At 47.0% G+C, this 18,062-nt stretch overlaps 1 protein-coding gene across 1 annotated transcript in view; it reads left to right on the plus strand.

Annotated features, from left to right (window-relative positions):
* The window catches only part of POMGNT1 (protein O-linked mannose N-acetylglucosaminyltransferase 1 (beta 1,2-)), a 217,391-nt gene that overhangs the window by 190,528 nt on the left and 8,801 nt on the right, over positions 1 to 18,062 (plus strand). The gene's annotated exons all lie outside the window — the stretch shown is intronic.

Consider the following 18,062-nt stretch of genomic DNA (forward strand, 5'->3'; position numbering starts at 1 on the left):
AGTGTCACAATCCTGGTAATAAGAGCAACGTTTTAAGTGCCTTGGGAAACTATTACTAGAAAAGCACTGATATGGACAGGAGATTGTAATATGAAGGCTCGGGACAAAAGTAAATGTGTGATTTGTAATGCAAACAAATGGCTAATGTTTCCGTGGCGCACTGCAAGGTTAGCTTGTGCTCTCTTGAGTATGATCCATCCCAAATGTCTTTAAAAAGCAACCTCTTTCAATAAGAATAAAGACCTGAAGTGACATCTGGGTCCAAACCCGATCCTTACTTCAGAAAATGTAAGTTTCTACAAGTCCGTTAGGTATACGCTCATCATAAAGGCAAAGAAAATTAAGAAACGTGACTAACAAAAAGAGTAAGTGGCTTTTTTCCCTACAATAACTGTGAGGTACGTAAAAATGGTAAAAACACAAAAACATCCCAACTGAAAGATGAGACTAAAAGATATATATAAAATGCATATTTAACTGCAATAGCACAGGTTTTCTAGAAGCATAGAAAATGAAATTGCACTGCAACAATTTGAAAACCAGGGCCAGTCTTATACCATAATAGGCAAAGTAAAGTGGTCTTAAGCAAAAGAAAATCCGAGTAATTGATTATGAATAATGTTTCACATGAGTAGACAAGTTGAGCACAATAACTAAGCAAATCATGCCAGGAGAGGAATAGACTTCTACTTAAGCGGAGTACATTGGAAAATCGAAAATCAATAGCAGACCATTCAAGGTTGAGTTCAATACTGGTATCGTTCTCCAATAACCACAAGAGAATAAAATGAGAGAAAACACTCATGAACTAGCCATGATAGAGACTCCTTTTCAATACAAAGACTTGTATTCACTCTTCTTTCGCATCACAGCTCCTTTTTACTCTTGGATGAACATTAACAAGTATGGTAATAGGGCAATGGAGAACAGTACTTTAAGAGAAAATGAAAAGGACTGATATCTGCGAACTAGACATTGTGGTCGAAATACGTAGGACCCTGTTATTGATGTTTTGTCTGCACAAAACCTGGCGATCTGCACACATTTTTAATGCCATTGTATTTTAGCTGGTGTACTACTTATATAATAAAAAGATATTTATAAAAATCAGGATGCCAGGGGTTAATTTTGTGTTGTATGGTAAAATCACATTGACCATAACAGTGACTGGGAGAATTGTTTGCCTCTATAAAGCAATTATTACTCGTTTACTGCCCGGCAGTAAAATATGTTTTGCTCTTGTCAGTTTTGCTGTTTTGTGGTAATAAATTTGAATATGACCTTTGCACTGTAAAAATAAATGTGTGCGTGTACTCTTATTAGTACAGTTACTCTAAATGCCTTATAATTGGGCTGCATATTTATTTTCCGATGGATACTTCTAATTACAGATTTCTCACTTTACCAGACAATATTCTGTCACCAGAAATTCAGCAGTGCTCCACACACACCGGTAGGGTGGTGCTGTATGACCCCACAATGATTTCATACTGCCCTATAAATTATGAAGTCGAGCCTCTTCTAAGCTCGACCCCTGCACTCTGACATCAGTTGGTGCTCGGCCACCAGTCACGATTCGAAGTTGTGCGACGTGTGCTGTCATGCACCCAAAGGTGATCTGGGTGGGAAATGTGCAAAACTGCATAGCAGAGGAGGTTGTGTTCAAAATAGAGGTCCAACTCCAAGTCACGAGGCCACTTGCAGTCACAATATCGGTCCAGCACAATGTCCTATTCCGGTGTGAAGTAGTCTGGTAAGTCGTATTTGAAAACCTGCCATGAGAGGAAGGAAGCCAAGCGAGGCTTGACCCCTTACCTAAACCCCCCCTTCCCTTCACCCACCAACAATCCCTCCACTTGAAGTCTGGGGAAGTCACAGGTGTGACATTCGAAGGGTTCAGTGCCTTCTGACTCGGGCTGGTCTCGCAATATGTCTTTGTTCACCTGAATTTCGTGGCTATATATTTTCCACACAATAGCAGCCTTCAAGGAGGCCACAAATATTCCAGGTGCTACTGCATCTCTTTAATGTCCATTCTGATCCCACCAGCCTCCAATTGGCCTTCTGCCAGCAGGTCCTCCGCCGATGGTCCCCATGGGGTCCCTTTCCTGAGCCAGTATTGATGTTGGTCCAGACTTCCACCACGGCCTGAAGACCCATGCCAGATTTAATCACAACATCGGTCTCTGACTGAGAACCAGCCTTTGCCCGAGAACCAGCCTTTGCCCATACGAGTCCTGTGTCATGCTATGAAAAAACTAAGGTACAGCCAGTGGTTATACAACCAGACCTTCATCCTCTGATTCTCTCTCAACACCATTACTGCCAAAAGCTAGAGACATTATTCTGTTCTGACTCCAATGTGGTCCAAGGCATGTCTAATGTCCGTCACAAAACTTATGATGAAAAGGAGGCAGACAATCTGCTCTCCCTCTGTACACTAATGAAGGGCTGCACTTAGATTTGAAAAAATGCCAGTGGGCTACATACCTTACAAGAGACAGAGCTGGATTACCAACTTCGTCCAATAATGGAAGAAAGTGACTCTTTTGCTGTAGTAGTGTGAAGAGCAGCGTAAGTGCTAAGTTTACAGTTGCCTCATTTAGAAGCCAAAGCCAATTTATTGACTGAAATTGTTCACCCAAGTCCACCTTCATCTTAGCAACTTTTACCATTGAACCTGCTTTTCACTGATACTCTCAGGCCGCTTGGTACAAGCCATACTCAACGTGTGGCCAGATCGCACAAACCAGCCTGTAGTGATGCTGATTTTTTGAAATCCTGAAAGCTTTGTGGTTCAGGCATCCACAAGTAAAGTAAATCCAAATGCCTTTCCTTCTTACCCACTGAATAGGAAACTGAAGTCTATTGATGTCTTTGACAAGAAAATATTCTCCTCACCTATGATGTTTGAATGTGTTGTACCTTCTGAGAAGGTACACTGCAGTCCTAGGGGACATGGCTAGCAAGATCTTGGCAGCTGTTCTAGAGGTCCTCAGGACTTCGCTGGCCCAAACAATATAGGACTGGCAGAGTATAGCAAAGTATGTGTAAGTTGCAGATATTGACTTTACCACCTGCATTGGCTTTGCTACTGGCACTGGTGTAGTGCCTAGAAAGCATGTCTAGATGCAGTCAGCTGGGCTTTCCTGGTATCCCATATGGATATGGCATCCAATGAATATAGACTATTTTGAGAAATGGCTGACTGCACTCAAGCGACTCTAAAGGTAGTTGCATCATTGCTCGATATTTCTGGGCATTGGCCCCAGTAAGACAGTTGCTTCAACAATGTAGAAAGTGTAGGTACTATTCAACTGGCCTAGCTTACTAGCAGTGTCAAACTTCCCTGCTGGTGCAGCAACAGTCTCAGCCCTTTCGAGGAAGAAGTGGTGGCTGTTGATGCTATTCACACCAGCATGGACAGCAATACTGCAGCACTTTTTCCTTCCTCTACAGCAACTCCCAAGCCACCTAGTTGTAGATTCCTTACCTTTTGCATTTTCCCAAAGCGTCTGCTTGATCTGGAAGATTTTCTTAGCAGTAGCCCAGCACGTCGTTGGGTAGCGTCGATTGGCTCCATGTCCGTCGTCCGCATCGTCTGCACCAGATATGACGTCAAAAGTCCTGTATAGGCACCACTTCAATGTACTGGTGTCAGTTCTTACCTTTACACGCCAGCTAGCGCTGATCAGAAGAGATTTACACCTTTGTCACTTTTTAACTGGCCTTTTTTTTTTTACTTTTGTCTAATATTTTTTTCGAGTTTTCAACTCCTGGTGCGTTGAGGAAGTAATCGAGGAAGACTGGGTTTAAGCCCTGTCGTTCCTGTCATAGGACGATGTGTGTGATGGATCTGCACCTCGTGGGCCTTTGGTGAGTGGAGTGTGACCACGACCCGAAGTCATGCTCAGATTGTCGAGCCATGCATCTGAAGGCTTTGAGGGAGCAGTCCCTGAAGCTGATGTCAGCCCGACGCTTGACTCCACACAAGTCCAGAGGAAGGTCCTGGGAGCAGTCGTGGAGTCTTCCATTGTCATAGTCCCACTCCCAGACCTCGGGACGATCGGGTAAGTCGAGGCATAAGAAGTCATCAAAGCATTCTTCGACTTCTCCTCATCCATCAGCCAACAAGACAAGGAAGAGTTGTTCTAGGCCTCCCTCTGCAGAGACTGCGTCCGGCTCGACTCCACGCCACCCTGAGTTTCCAGGAGTCAGTGCGACCCCATCCGAATTGAAAGAGTTTGAGGCCATTCGTCTTATTTATGAGCAGTCCGAAACCTCTGGTGCATCTTCGGGCCCTGCTGAGTCAGAAGGGGCCCCTTCAGGTTCTGGGCTAGCAGCTTCAGCCCCGGCTCTGTGGGGCACCAATGGATCCTTACCTAGATCTGGACCGACGCCGGTCATACCACCTCGACCTTCCCTAACACCGGTCCAGACGCTCCTGGCGCAGACCATGCCCCTGAGCGGACCCATCCCCATTCTTATTGCAGACTCCTACATGGAGTCAGGTGGGCGTCGTGCAATTCTGACGAGGACAGGAGCCTTGCCTTCTATGTCAGATCCTGAGCCCCTTTCCTTTTGGCTAGGGTACGGTGAGGAATGGGAGGGGTCGCTGGACCCTTCAGAATACCAGCTCCAAGACACTATGGACTGGCGTACAGACTTTGGTGAAGCCAGAGGACTGCCCACTTCTCCAGATGCTGGCATGCTTTCTCCCCCTAACATGGCTACGGAGAAGGGAGCTTCATATTCAATGGTGGTGCGAAGAGCAGCCGAGGTACTGGACCTTTAATTGCCTTCGGAGGCAGTCAGGATCAGCCTCGAGCTTCATCCTCTGCAAGGCCTGATTGGCTGTACCGGGCATCGTGCATTTCCCTGGGAGGGTGGAGGGGTGCTTTTGTTACTGGTGGGACAGTTTTGTAGCAGTGCAGCACCTTTAAATGCACTGCAGAGTTCCTTGTATATTCAACAGTTTTCTGGGAACAGTAAAAGTACCAAGATAACGCTGGTGATTATTGTACCTTTGGAGAGCAATTTTTTGTCTAGTGGCATTTTTTTACTCCTCTAAGGTAGTGCAAAGGGTTCATATGCCTGCTGCAAAGAACGTGTAGTATGCAGATCACAGAACAGTATTTTATGTGCTTAGCTCAATGGGATACTGCTTTTGTCACAGAGATCCTTTTGTTACTGTGCAGTTCATAAGTTACAGGCATAATCTAGCATAGTGAGCTATGAACTGCCATCAGAGCTTCATGCAAACTGCATGGTACAGGTTAGAATGGTATGTTTTTCCCCAGTCTTTGATCATCCTAATTTTTCCAAAAAGGATTTGTTTGGGTATAAATAAATAGTTATTAGTAAAGTTAACCCTAACCACTTTTACGTTCTGAATCCTGAGTTTATGCTTCCCCAGGCCAAGCTTTCTTAAAATATGCCTACCATTATGGATGCTATGTGAATCCTACACCGTCTAGTCCCCTTTGTCTTATATAACTGTTTCTATACACTGATTTACACATGTATGATTAAGTATCTCTGTGTATATGTGTGTGAAGTAAAGTGCTCCAACATCGTACTCTGGTAAGAGGCACTATCAATAAAATGCAATACATGTGAGAGAGGGGCTATGGAGAGATGAGATGCACGGTTAGAAGGTGATGGTGAGGGAATCATTGAAGAGCCCCAATAAAGATTTGCGTATCCTGGTGCACTGTAAGTTCATCATTTAATATGCTTTAAAAACTAATACAGTACAATATATAATGACAAATGTGTTGTAGAATGCAATTTTTTTTTTGCTGTTTTCCCCAAATTTTGTTGGGGGGAGGGGGAGGGAGCCCCAAACCCATTGTACTGGTCAGGCTCCCTTGCTATGTACCCCATGGTTGCTAGTCTGCCATAATTTGCCAGGGCTGCTTTGGGGTTCACAGTTTAGCCCTGATCCTCCAAACACCTGCTCCCATGTATTGAAGCCCTTACAGATGTCCTACTGAGTCCCTGGTCCAAACCCAGCACAGGGGCTCCTGTGAACAGGACAAATTCCCTCTGCCATCTCCCTGCTCCGGGCAACCCACATTTTGTGACACAGCAGCCCCACCCCTGAGAGCATAGTTATCCAAGCCTCCACCTCCCATGGTGCATTCTCTTCAGCACCTCCGTATAGGGAATCCAAAAGGCTGGACCCTCATGGGAAGTAGTTTTCTTCCACCAGCCTTGCATTGCTGTCTGTGAACACTGCATGGCTTTTGTGCTGTTATTCCCATACACTGTGGGATAATGGTTGCGCAGGTGCTGCCACATGTCCAAGAGGAGGCCCGGGCTGTACTCTCCCAAGTTAGTTGCTGATGGGACAGACGCAGCAAAGTTCATGATCCAGTATGGACTGGACACCACTGAGTCGCTAGGCAGAGCGGTTGCATCAACATTGGCCCTGAGGCGCCATACATGGTTGAGGACATCTGGCTTTTCTTGGAATGTCCTATGTTAAGGACATGCCCTTTGATGTCACCCATCTCGTCGTAGAGAAAGCAGACTGTGCTCGAGCATATCAAGGATTCTCATGGTACGGCCAGCAGCCCCTTGTCCCCCTCAATCTGCTTTTCGCCTCCTTTCGCGGGTATGGAAGGGGCACCCAACTATGTCAGTTCCTGACCGGGCTGCGTATGCTGCCCAGCATCTGCATGACTAAGGACATGGGATCCATCGACCTCATGGTACAGGGATCCATCGCTCTGGCCAGTCTGCTGCCGCCCCACCTTTGTAGTTGCCTCCAAACCTTCCTAGTCTGACTCTCCCCTACCAAGGAACAGTCGAGGAAAGGATTCATCATCACCTGCTTTGCTGCCAATCCATCTTGTCAGACAGGTGGGTTTTGCTGTTAGTCCAAAGGAGTTACTCCTTCCTCTTTGAGACTACCCCTCCATCCATGCCACCATCTTACGATTGGATGACAGAGGATCACTTGGCAAATCTCAGAGAGGAGGTTACAGCTCACTTGGCTAAGAAGGCCAGAGAGAGGGTTCCCGTGCCAGAAGTAGGTCGTGGTTGCTATTCCTGCCACTTTCTGGTGCCCAAAAAGGACCAGGTTCTCTGCCCTATCCTAGGCCTTTAGACCCTCAATCTCTTCCTCAGGAAGGAAAAGTTCAGAGTGCTCGCTCTAGCTCAGGTTTTATCTGCCCTGTACCCAGGAGACTGGATGCTAGCATTGTACTTGCAGGACGCTTACTTCCCTTATTCCCATCCTGGCTGCCCACAGATGTTACTTGCAGTTCTCGGTAGACCATGTGTACTTTTAGTTCACCGTGCTCCAGTCTGGTATACCGAGCTGCTGAGCATGGCCATCAGTCCTCCAGTCAGACTGCCCCTTTGGGAGGATCTTCTGTCACAGCAGCAGGGGAGGGCTCTCCCCTTGAACCTGTCCAGTCTCCACCTTCACCGCCCAAAGTCTGAAATGTATGCTTGGCAGCCAGGCGTCACACCACCAAAATGGTGTACACCCTTGGAAGAAGGTTGAGCCCTTTAAAATGTTGGACAGTCCACTACCTTTCTGGTATTCTTTGCTCCCCATATCTCAAAGGAGCTTAGAGCTTTTATGTAGATTGCACCAAGACCATTGAATGGATGATCAACTCTCTGTGGGTTCGCAGAAGCAAAATAGGGTAAGGCAGTACAGGAAAAAAAATATTTCAAGGTGGATAGTCCTCTGTATTGAAATCTGATATGTGTTGACTAAATAGCAGCCTCCGGCTTGAAGTCTTATTCTAGCAGGACCAAGGCTGCTATCTCTGCACTGTAATACAGTGTTTATCCTGGATACCTATCAGGTGCAAGATGAGCATCAATTCACATGTTTACAAAGCTCTACTGCCTTGATAGCCAGGTCTGGCAGGATGCGCATTTTGCCTGTTTGGTGCTTCGGACCTTTTTGATTTGAGCCATTCCACAAACCCATCAGCTTGATATCTGCTCACAAGTTGAGGAACCTGCAGTTGGAAGTTTCCATCAGAGTAAGTTACTTTGGTAACCTTATGTTGGTTACTCAGAAAGTTGATACCTCCCCTTTTAATGGAATGGATTCCTGTCTCCTTTTAAAAAAAAAAAAAAAGTCCCATTTTAGAGATCACCTCACTTCACAAATTGATTAACCAGTGGCTCTGCGTCCAGTGACAAAGAGAGCGTTTGTAAAGAAACTGAGGTCAGTGCTCAGGGCTATGGGTAATGTGTGGCTCTTTCATCACTTCTAGGCAGGATGGAGTTCACGCTGAGCTTCATGATGCTGCATACTGGTGTGTGAGGAAAAAAAATCTTTGGATTCTGCCTGGCACCTGGGGATATTATCTGATGGGTACTTCTAGCCGCAGATTCCTCACCTTAGAATTAACCCTGGGTTTTGATACTGGATGATGAAAATTTTTCATGAGCAGTTCTACTGCACGCCGGTAGGTGGCATCATTCTGCATGACATGTGCGGTACCTATATAGGTGCAACCCCAGCGCACTGATGTCAGTTCTTTTCTTTCCACACCAGTCAGCACAGATCTTGAGAACAGCTACCTCTTAGTCAAATTGTAAGACTTTTCGACTTTTTGTCAGCCTTTTTGAGGTTTTTTTCTCCTGGTGTGATAGGGATGTCATCTCGGAAGGCCGGCTTTAAGCCCTGTGGTGCCTTTCACTGTACGGTCACTGACCTGCCTGTTCTATTCCTTTGGTGCCTCAAGCTCGACCACAATCCTAAGGCCTGCTCGGATTGCTGCTCCATAAACCCAAAGGCTTGGAGGGAGCACTTCCTCAAGCTCCTGATGGCTGAAAGTGTAAGGCCTCGATATCTAGATCCCGGTCAAGATGAAGTCCTGGGAGCGGTTGGGGAGCCTGATATCTTTATCACAGTTAAGTCCCACGGCAAGAAGTGGTCGTTGAAGAGATGTTCGTCTTCGCCTCGTCTGTCGGCCGACAAGACGAGAGAGTGTTGACATTTGAGGCCTGGCTCTGCAACAGTCAGTGCGTGGGTAGTGCCTGCACATCCCCAAGTTTCCGGGAGCCAGAGCGACCCCCGCTAAGTAAAATAATTTCATGATGCCATGCACCTCATACTTGGGCAGCCTGTTCCTACTGGTGTGCCTTTGGGGCCCACAGGATCGGGAGGGGCCTCTACTGGATCCACACCAGTGGCTCTGGTGCTAGTCTGCTCCCTTGGATCGATAATTGGGTTAGGACCGGTACCAGTCGTGCCACCTCAACCTTGCCCGGCGCCGATATCAGTGCTCCCGGCGCAATCCCCATTCTGATACCTGACTCAAACACTGAGCTGGAGGAGCATCGTTTAATGCTGGCACCCACTGGAGCCATGCCTTCCAGTCTGGCGCCTGAGCCATATTCTTATGGGCTAAGACTGGGGGGAGGACTGGAAGGGTTCACTGGACCCTGAAGAATGGCAGCCTTCTGACATTAGCATGGACATGTGTGAGGATTTGGTGGACACCAGCAGACTGGACACCTCTCCAGATACTGGCATGCTTTCTCCTCTTACCATGGCTACAGAGGAAGGGGGGAGCATCATTTGCAGTGGTGGTGAGGATGGTGGCCGAGGTCCTGGACCTTAGTTTGCCCTCTGGTAGTTAAAAAGAATGTCTTGACAGAAGTGTTTCAACCGTGAATGCACCCCTCAAAACTGTTTATCCCGTTTAATGAGGCTCTTACTGATGTCCTGCTTGAGACCTGGCCTAAGCTGAATACATGAGGCTCCTGTAAACAGAATGATTGCCTGCTACCACCACTCCACCACCCCCGAGGACCCTAACTCCCTCCCACTGCCCATTGCCACCGCAAGCTTTGTGGTCGAAGCTGCCACTTCCCACGTAATTCCTGGTGCATTCCCAACTGCACCACTGCATCGGGAATCCAAGAGGCTAGACAACTTGGGTAAGAAGATGTTTTCTTCCACCAGCCTAGCACTGTGGTCTGTGAATACTGCATGCCTTTTGGGCCGCCATTCCCACGCTCTGTGGGATACGGTTGCGCAGGTGCTGCCAGTGGTTCCAGAGACCCAGGTCATACTATCCCAGGCTGCTTCTGTCGGGGAGAGAGACGTAGATAAATTCACGGTAAGATGTAGACTGGAAACCACCAGCTTCCTGGACAGCTCGGTTTTGTCAGTGGTGGCTTTATGAAGCAACGCCTGGTTGAGGACAACTGTTTTTTTTTTAATGCGGATGTCCAGGCATCGCTTATGGACATGCCTTTTTATGGCTGTTCTCTCGTAGGTGACAAGGTGGATTTAGCGCTGGTGGAGCGCTTTGAGGAAAGTGGAGCTATGGCCAGGTATGTGGGCTTTTCCATAGCCCCTTGTCACCCCAATTCACTCCTCTTCTTTTGTGGCCACGGATGGAGGCTTACAGCCAAATCTATATCCTCCAAGCCACAGCAACACACAAGCTTCCCAGCCTTTCTGTGCCTGAGGATGCACTACCCACAGACCCTGTTGGTCAGGCAGCCAAAGGTCAGGGGGTCAGTGCAACATCAGGGGAATCTCTGACATGGTCCAGATCGCTGAGGGAACTGCACAAGATCTGCAGTGGTGGCTAACGAACCATGATTGGGTCAGAGACTGATCCCTTTCTCTTCCCCCAAACAGATCTGACAGGAGTGACAGATGGGTCGCATCTGCCCTGGGGCAGCCAACTGGGAGAGTTGGACATCAGAGGTATCTGTTCTCCAGCAGAGTCTGGGCTCCACATCAGCCTTTTGGAGCTCTGTGCAATCAAGCTAGCATTAAAAGCATTTCTTCCCTCACTCAAGCGGAAGGTAGTGCCGGTGTTCACAGACACCACCACCACCACCATGTGGTACTGCAACAAGCAGGGCGGAGTGGTGTTGTGGATCCTCTGTCAGGAGGCTCTTAACTTCTGGATGTAGCTGGACAGGACATCTCCCTGGCGGATCAACATCTGGCAGGCTTTCTCAATCACTTTTTGTAAGTGCAACTACTCACCCGTGAGGGTCTCAAGGCACTGGGGGAGGGTCTGAGCCTCATTCGAAGGGTCATGTCTTGAGGTTCTTCCTGAAGATAGTGAGTGATGGGCTTTGTCTGAGGTGCATGGGTAGGTTGTGCCAGCTCTTAGCTCCGAGGTAGGTGAAAGGTCTTCCTCCTGCGGTGGTTTTCCGTATTCGTGGGATGGTGGCTAGTGCCTTCTGGGTAGAGCGGAGGGGTCTGGCGGTGTTATGGTTATAAAAGCCAGTGTGGACAAAGTCAGATGCATATGCCTATCAGATCACTACTGGTGTCTCCATCCGGAGCTGGTACAAAGTCTCTTTCAGCAGTTGGAAGAGCCTCTGTGAGATCAGTTTGCCACTGACAAGAGTGCACAACTTAAGCACTTCTGTGAGATAGTTTTTAAGACTGCTCTTGCTCAGAGACTCTTTACAGCTTGAGTGAAACTCAGTCCTCCTGTATGGCTTTCTGCCATGCCACACCTGCCAGAACAGTGGCTGGTGACAGCTTTCGACCTTCCTCCCAAAGTCTGCAACGTTATCTCTGCAGCCAGGCATCCCTCCACCAAGGCAGTATACACCTACCGTTGGGGAAAATTTGTAACATGGTGTACAGAAAGACAGATCAATCCCCCTTTTGCCCCCTTTCTCAGGTTCTTCTCTTCATTCTTTCTCTTGCTCTGGGCACTCCAAAGGGCTATCTTTCTGCCATTTAAGCTTTTCTGCAGTTGCCAGACCCAGCTATCCCTCTTCAAATCCCCTACTGTAAATAGATTTTTGAAAGGTTTACAAACTTTGTTCCCACATTCTCCTTTCACTGTGGGACCTCAGCCTTGTCCTCACTTTCTTTGTTTGCTCTTTTTGAGCCTTTGCACGATTGTCCTTTCAAGCTCCTTACCCTCAAGACAGCCTTTCTCATGGCTATAACAGCTGCCTCGAGGGTCAGTGAGCTTCCAGCTTTGTCATCCAAGCCTCAATACTTGAACATCTATCCAGACAAACTGGTGCTTTGTATGAGAGCTTCCTTTCTACCAAAAGTGGTCTCTCCCTTTTACTCTGCCTACTTTTTATGCTCCGCCACATCCCTTTAAAGAAGAGGAGCGACTTCACTGTCTACGCCCAAAAAAGAGCATCGCTCTCCCTTGACCACACACGAGTTCCAGGGGAGTGGGGGGCAAACCCACTCTTTGTGCAGTATGTAGGAGAGAAGAAAGACAGGCCGTGCAGAAAAGGACCATCTATCAAGGGATCACGCTCTATATCAAAAACTTCTGCACATTGTCGAAGAAGCAACCCCCTGTCGGGTTGGCTTGCACATTCCACCAGAGCTTAAGTTGCCGCCACTGCGTTGGCACACTGAGTTTTTGTCTTGGACATCTGCCAGGCAGCAATGTGGACTTCTTTGTACATGTTCACAAAACATTACTGCCAGGGCACTCTGGTCAGTTGGGATGGGCACTTTGCCCATTCAGTCCTGCAGGACTTTCTCGCATAAAATTGGTCTGCAGACCTACCTCTCGGGAGGTCATCATTCTTGGGTATTTATTCTAAGGTAAGGAATCTGCAGTTACAAGTCTTTCATATGAAAACTTAATTTCAGTAATGCCATGTTGGAAATGGCCCTGTCTGCAGAGTCACGCCCAAACGTTTTGCACTTTCCCCTCCACTTTTTGCTGAATTCATTTTTGTTGGCCTTGGTACTCTGTGAACTTTGCCACTGTTAACCAGTGCTGAAGTGCTTGTGCTCCCTCCCTAAAACATAGTTTGATTGACAAATACACAATTGGCATGTCTAATTGACTCATACCTTCCCAGTAAAGTGCACTGCATGGGCCCAGGGCCTGTAAATTAAATTCTACTAGTGAGTCTGCAGCCCTGATTGTGCCTCCCACTTAAGTAATCCTTTAAAACATGTCACAGGCTTGCCATTGCTGCCTCAATGCAGTGTTACACTGCCATGTCAACTTAGTATTTATAACCCCTTGCCAAGCCTTAAACTCCCTTTTTTTTTTCTTTTTTCTTCTTCTTATTTGTCACCCCTCAGGTAGGCCCTAGGTAGTCAATAGCAAAAGGTGCAAGACAAACTTTTTAAGTTTTACATGTCCTGGTAACAAAAAACTCTCATTCATTTTTAACTACTGTGAGGCCTACCCCTCTCATACACTAACATTGTGGATTTCTTATTACATTTAATAAGCTGTAATTCCTAATTAAGCAGGGATGGATCCATCATATCTGGTACCTATGGAATTGTAATGGACGTTTGGTATAAAGTGCTGCTCCAGTCCAAAAATACACAGATCTACGATGTTGCGCCGTTCTGAACCGGCACAGCTCCATCAATGCAGACACATCACCGCTGATGCAAGGATCAAAGATACAACATTGCTGGTACATCGCTACTGCTGAGAGGATAGTAAACCCTGCATTGCTGCCTGTGCGATGCATTGGATCCATTCCTGATGTATCCCCAACTTTGCACGGCTTGCACCCGATGCATCGCCTATGTCTTCAGGATTGACTCCAACGCATAGTCTCCTTTGACCTTGCAGCTTGTTTTCATCATCGATGCAACTCCGAACCAAGGTACTGTTTCAGAGGGCCAAGGCTGATCCATCGCGGTCAGCGTGACTTTTCACATTTGACCAGGTCCGGCTCGACCAGATAGCCCCGATTGGCATTTTATGCTTCTAAGCACTACAACTAAGTTAATTCTTTTAAAATTCAGATCTCCACTTCTTCTAATTAGATTTTGTCGTTTTGGTTTGTTTTGTTCATTAAATTAACCTCTATTTTTCAAATCGGGTGTGGTGTCTTTTTGTGGTTTGTTGTCACAGCTTTACTGTTTGAAGTGTTGCACAAATAGTTAACACATTGCCTCTTAAGTAAAGCCTGGCTGCTCTCTGCCAAGCTTTCAAAAGGTGTGTTTATGACTTACCCTGGCTAGGATTGTGGTTCCTTCTTGGACAGGATGCATACCTTTGCCAACCAGCAACCCAATTTGTATCACTCTTTTTCTGGAAAAGATTCTGTCATAGGGGATTTCCATGTATAGTCATAATCACTGAATAGTCCCGTCCATGTGCGGGGGCTCCAAAGCAGTTCTTTAATATATCTTCTTATGCAGAGATTTTTCACCCTTCGGGAATACGAAAGAGACAGATAATGCAGCCTATATATCTAGGCTACAATGTCCACATTCTGCAAAATCTCTTCCATTTAAAGGCATAAGCGGAGTGAGCAGAAGGGCGCTTGGCCTCCTTAAGGATCTTTATGCAGTCTTATCGCAGGTTTAAATGCCGGCAGTGCACTAGTTCAGGAGCAAATGTAGCCAAATTCAAGGAGAAGAGATTGGGGCGTACCATCTGACCTCCGAATTCATTCACCCTCTAATCTGGTAACCCCCTTGGCAGTGCCCCTTGTCTCATATTGGCATACTGTCACCTGGAATTAAATTGAAGTGATCCCTATCGGAGGTCATGGAAGGAGAATGATTAAGAAATTGAAGTCAGTGCCGAATGGCTCTTGTATGCATCTCTTCTCCATCACTTTTGTAGCCATATGAAGCCACTGCAGAGCCGTACGGTGCCATCTACCAGTAAATGGGTGTAGGAAAGTACCCTCTTTTTCGCATGGGTAACCCCACTTTCTGCCTGATGTCAGTATGTATGTCCTGCTAATCAAGACTCCAGTGACTGTGCTCTCTCCCTCTAAATTTGGTTGCTGGGCCTTCACACACCCCACATTTGGCATCCTGGTGCCCCAATATAAGTCCCTAGCATATGGAACCCCGTGCATTGGGACACCAGGGGTTCCCTGTGGGCTGCAGCATGTATTATGCCACCCATGGGAGCCCATGTAAAATGTGTCTGCAGGCCTGCCATTGCAGCCGGCTTAAAAAGGTGCATGCACCCTGTCACTTCAGGTCACTGTAAGTCACCCCTATGGTAGGCCCTCCTAGCTGAAAGAGCAGGGTGCAGGTACCTGTGTGTGAGGGCACCCCTGCCTGAGCAGAGGTGCCATGACAAATTCCATTTCACACCAGTACTGGCCACAGGTCACACTACCTGTAACCAGCTGCATAATGGTAACTCCGAACCTGAGCATGTTTTGTATCAAACATGTCGAAATCATACCCCAATATTGTTGCCAGTATTGGTTGTATGATTCCATGCACTCTGGGGGGGCTCCTTAGAGGAACCCCAGCATTGCTCCTACCAGCTTTCTGGGGTTTTCCTGACAGCCCATGCTGCTGCCACCTCAGATGGGTTTCTGCCTTCCTTCTGCTTTACCAGTTCAAGCCCAGGAAAGCAGAACAAAGGATTTCCTTTGGGTGAGGGAGGTGACACACTCTCCATTTGGAAATAGGTATTACATGGCTTGGGAGAGGTAGCCTCCTCAAGCCACTGGTAAGCTTTGAAGGGCACATTTGGTGCCCTCTTTGCATAAACTAGTCTGCACCGATTCAGGAACCTCCAGTTCCTGTTCTGGTGCAAAACTGGCCAATGCAAAGGGGAGTAACCACTCCCCTGACCATCACCACCCCGGGGGTGGTGCCCAGAGCTCCTTCAGGTGGCCACTTGGTTTTGCCATCTGAAATCCAAGGTAGGTAGAGGCCTCTGGGAGCATCTGAGTGGCCAGGTCAGGCAGGGGACATCACAGCCCCTTTCTGATAAGTTGTCACCTTGCTTTGTGACCAATCCCAATTCCAGAGGGGATTGGTCACCCACCCGTCGGGAGTGGATCCGCAGATTCGACATACAAGGCTCCAGCAGAGCTCCTCTGCAACGTTTACTTTGACTTCTGGCCACTGGACCCACAGCTGGACTTCACAGTAACCTACAATCTGCAGATACAGCGATGGCTCTGCTCTGCAACTTTGTTTCTCTGGCTCCTTCCAGCAACTGCAACACTTCCTCTGCTGTGCATCCTCTGAAGGTGACGAGTTTTCAGCCTGCACAAGAAGCAAGAAGGGATCTCCCTTGGAGTGAAGGAGTCACTCCCCTGCATCCGCCTGCAACGACAACTGGCTGCGTGGATCTCCTCCCCTCCAGAGCTTTTAGGATCCTGCATCATGGATGGTGGTCTAGAGTAGTCCCCTTGGTCCTCTCTGCCAGCTGTCCAACTTGGGAGACGGTAAGCCCTTGCCTCTCCACGCAGGACAATACCCATGTGCACCGCGTCTCTTGCAGCTACCAAGGCTTGTTGGCACCTCTACCAAGGGATCTTCAGGCTCCCTGTAGTCCCTGCCCCCAGCATTCTTCTGTGTGATGCAGAGCCCTCTGCATGCTTCTCCTGCGACGTGGGACTCCTTTCTAGGTGTGCTGGGTGGTCCTCACCATGACTCCCGTGCTTGCTGCCTGTGGGTTGCCTGTGGGGGCTGCCTCCTCTTCCTCTGACTCTCCTCACTGCTGAGGGTCACCCGGGACTCCCCTCTGTGGGTTGTGCGCTTTCCTTTTAAACATGGTAAACCATAATTTACAGACAATTGGCACATTTAGTTTATTTGTAAGTCTTAGTAAAATGGTACAGCATATACCCAGGGCCTGTAATTTAAATGCAACTAGTGGGTCTGAAGCACTTACTGTGCCACCAACTTGAGTAGCCTTTTTAAACGTGTCTCAGGTCTGCCATTGCAGCCTGTGTGTGCAGGTCTAATTTGTCGTTTTGACATTTCAAAATAAGCCGTTTGCCAGGGCTGTTTATGCTGGACTTCAAAACTCTGTATCCAGCCTGCGCTCCAGCACGGTCGGCCTGAACTCATGGCTTTCACCTTGGTCTCTCATAACCAGATAACTGCAAGTGGCACTTCCTGATTTTTAGGTGCTATGCTTACTTTAAATCTTTAAAATTGCATATCTCCTATTCTACTGATTGGATTTTTGTTGTTTTTCTGGCCAGTAACTTATTATATTTTATTCTGTGTTTCTAAAGTGATGTGGGATTATTCTTGTGTTTTCACTTTATTACTGTTTGTGTGCTGCATAAATACTTTACACATTGCCTCTGAGTTAAACCTGACTGCTTTTGTGCCAAACTACCAGGGGTGAGGGGGTTGGACGGGTGGGGGCAGACTTACTGCTGTATGCGTTGTGGAGGACAATCTAATAACTTTCGCCATATAATTTGAAAAGTCAGGAAGCAATTGAGAGTGTCCAATCTGTGCTTTGCCATATTTGCTACATCTAAAATGTACGTCCATATTATATCAGCTCCACTTTTATTTTGTCTGACTTTACTGATCTGTTTTATCACCTCTATGGCAGCAGTAATTTAGCACCCAGGTTAGAAATTGTAAATAATGTTCAGTGTACTTTTGTTTGTTCGTTTATTCATTTTTAACACTTCTATATAGCTCCAGTTCAACTTTAGTCAAGCATTTTACAGATAACTAGTAATCTGTGCATCATAACAATGAGAAAACCGCAAAGGCAATATCAGAAAATTAAAGGGACTTGGAGGGGTCCCCTGTATGTATACAGACGAAAGAGCCATTTAGAGGTAGAGATCACTGTCTTCAGAGAACAATAGATACATCTTTCTTGCCTTGATTCATTGCTAGCTTGGTCTGTTCATGAGCCTCTGTGTGAGCCCCTATGGTTTGAGTCCTTCTTGGTCCATGTAGAGTGCGGGTTTTAAGACGTTTTCTGAATTTTAGAATGTCTGACACTAACCTCAAGTGAGTGGCTAAAGAGTTCCATGCTTTTTGAGCTGACCTCAGGAACAACTGTTTCAGTGCTAATAAGGATCTAGAGATCTAAATTTTGCGTTTTCCAGAAATAATGGGCTTTTTCTTCTAAATTGACTTGTGCCTCTTGAGATGCTTAGCACATAGGCTATGTAAGTGAGTTTTCAATTTTATCCTAGGCTTGATTTGGAACCATTGTAGGTCTCTAGTTCTGATGTTTATGGTCACATCTTTTGTTCTCTGCTGTGAGACGTGTGGTTGCACAAAGTACTTATTTTATTGGTGAAAGGGTGGCTGCGATGCCATAGTCAATCCTTAATACTACCACTGCGTGAGCAGCCAGCAATTGAACATGAGGCAGAAGGTGTATTAATATTTTCAATTC

The sequence above is a fragment of the Pleurodeles waltl genome, chromosome 4_2, assembly GCF_031143425.1.
Source record: "Pleurodeles waltl isolate 20211129_DDA chromosome 4_2, aPleWal1.hap1.20221129, whole genome shotgun sequence".
Classification (NCBI taxonomy): Eukaryota; Metazoa; Chordata; class Amphibia; order Caudata; family Salamandridae; genus Pleurodeles; species Pleurodeles waltl.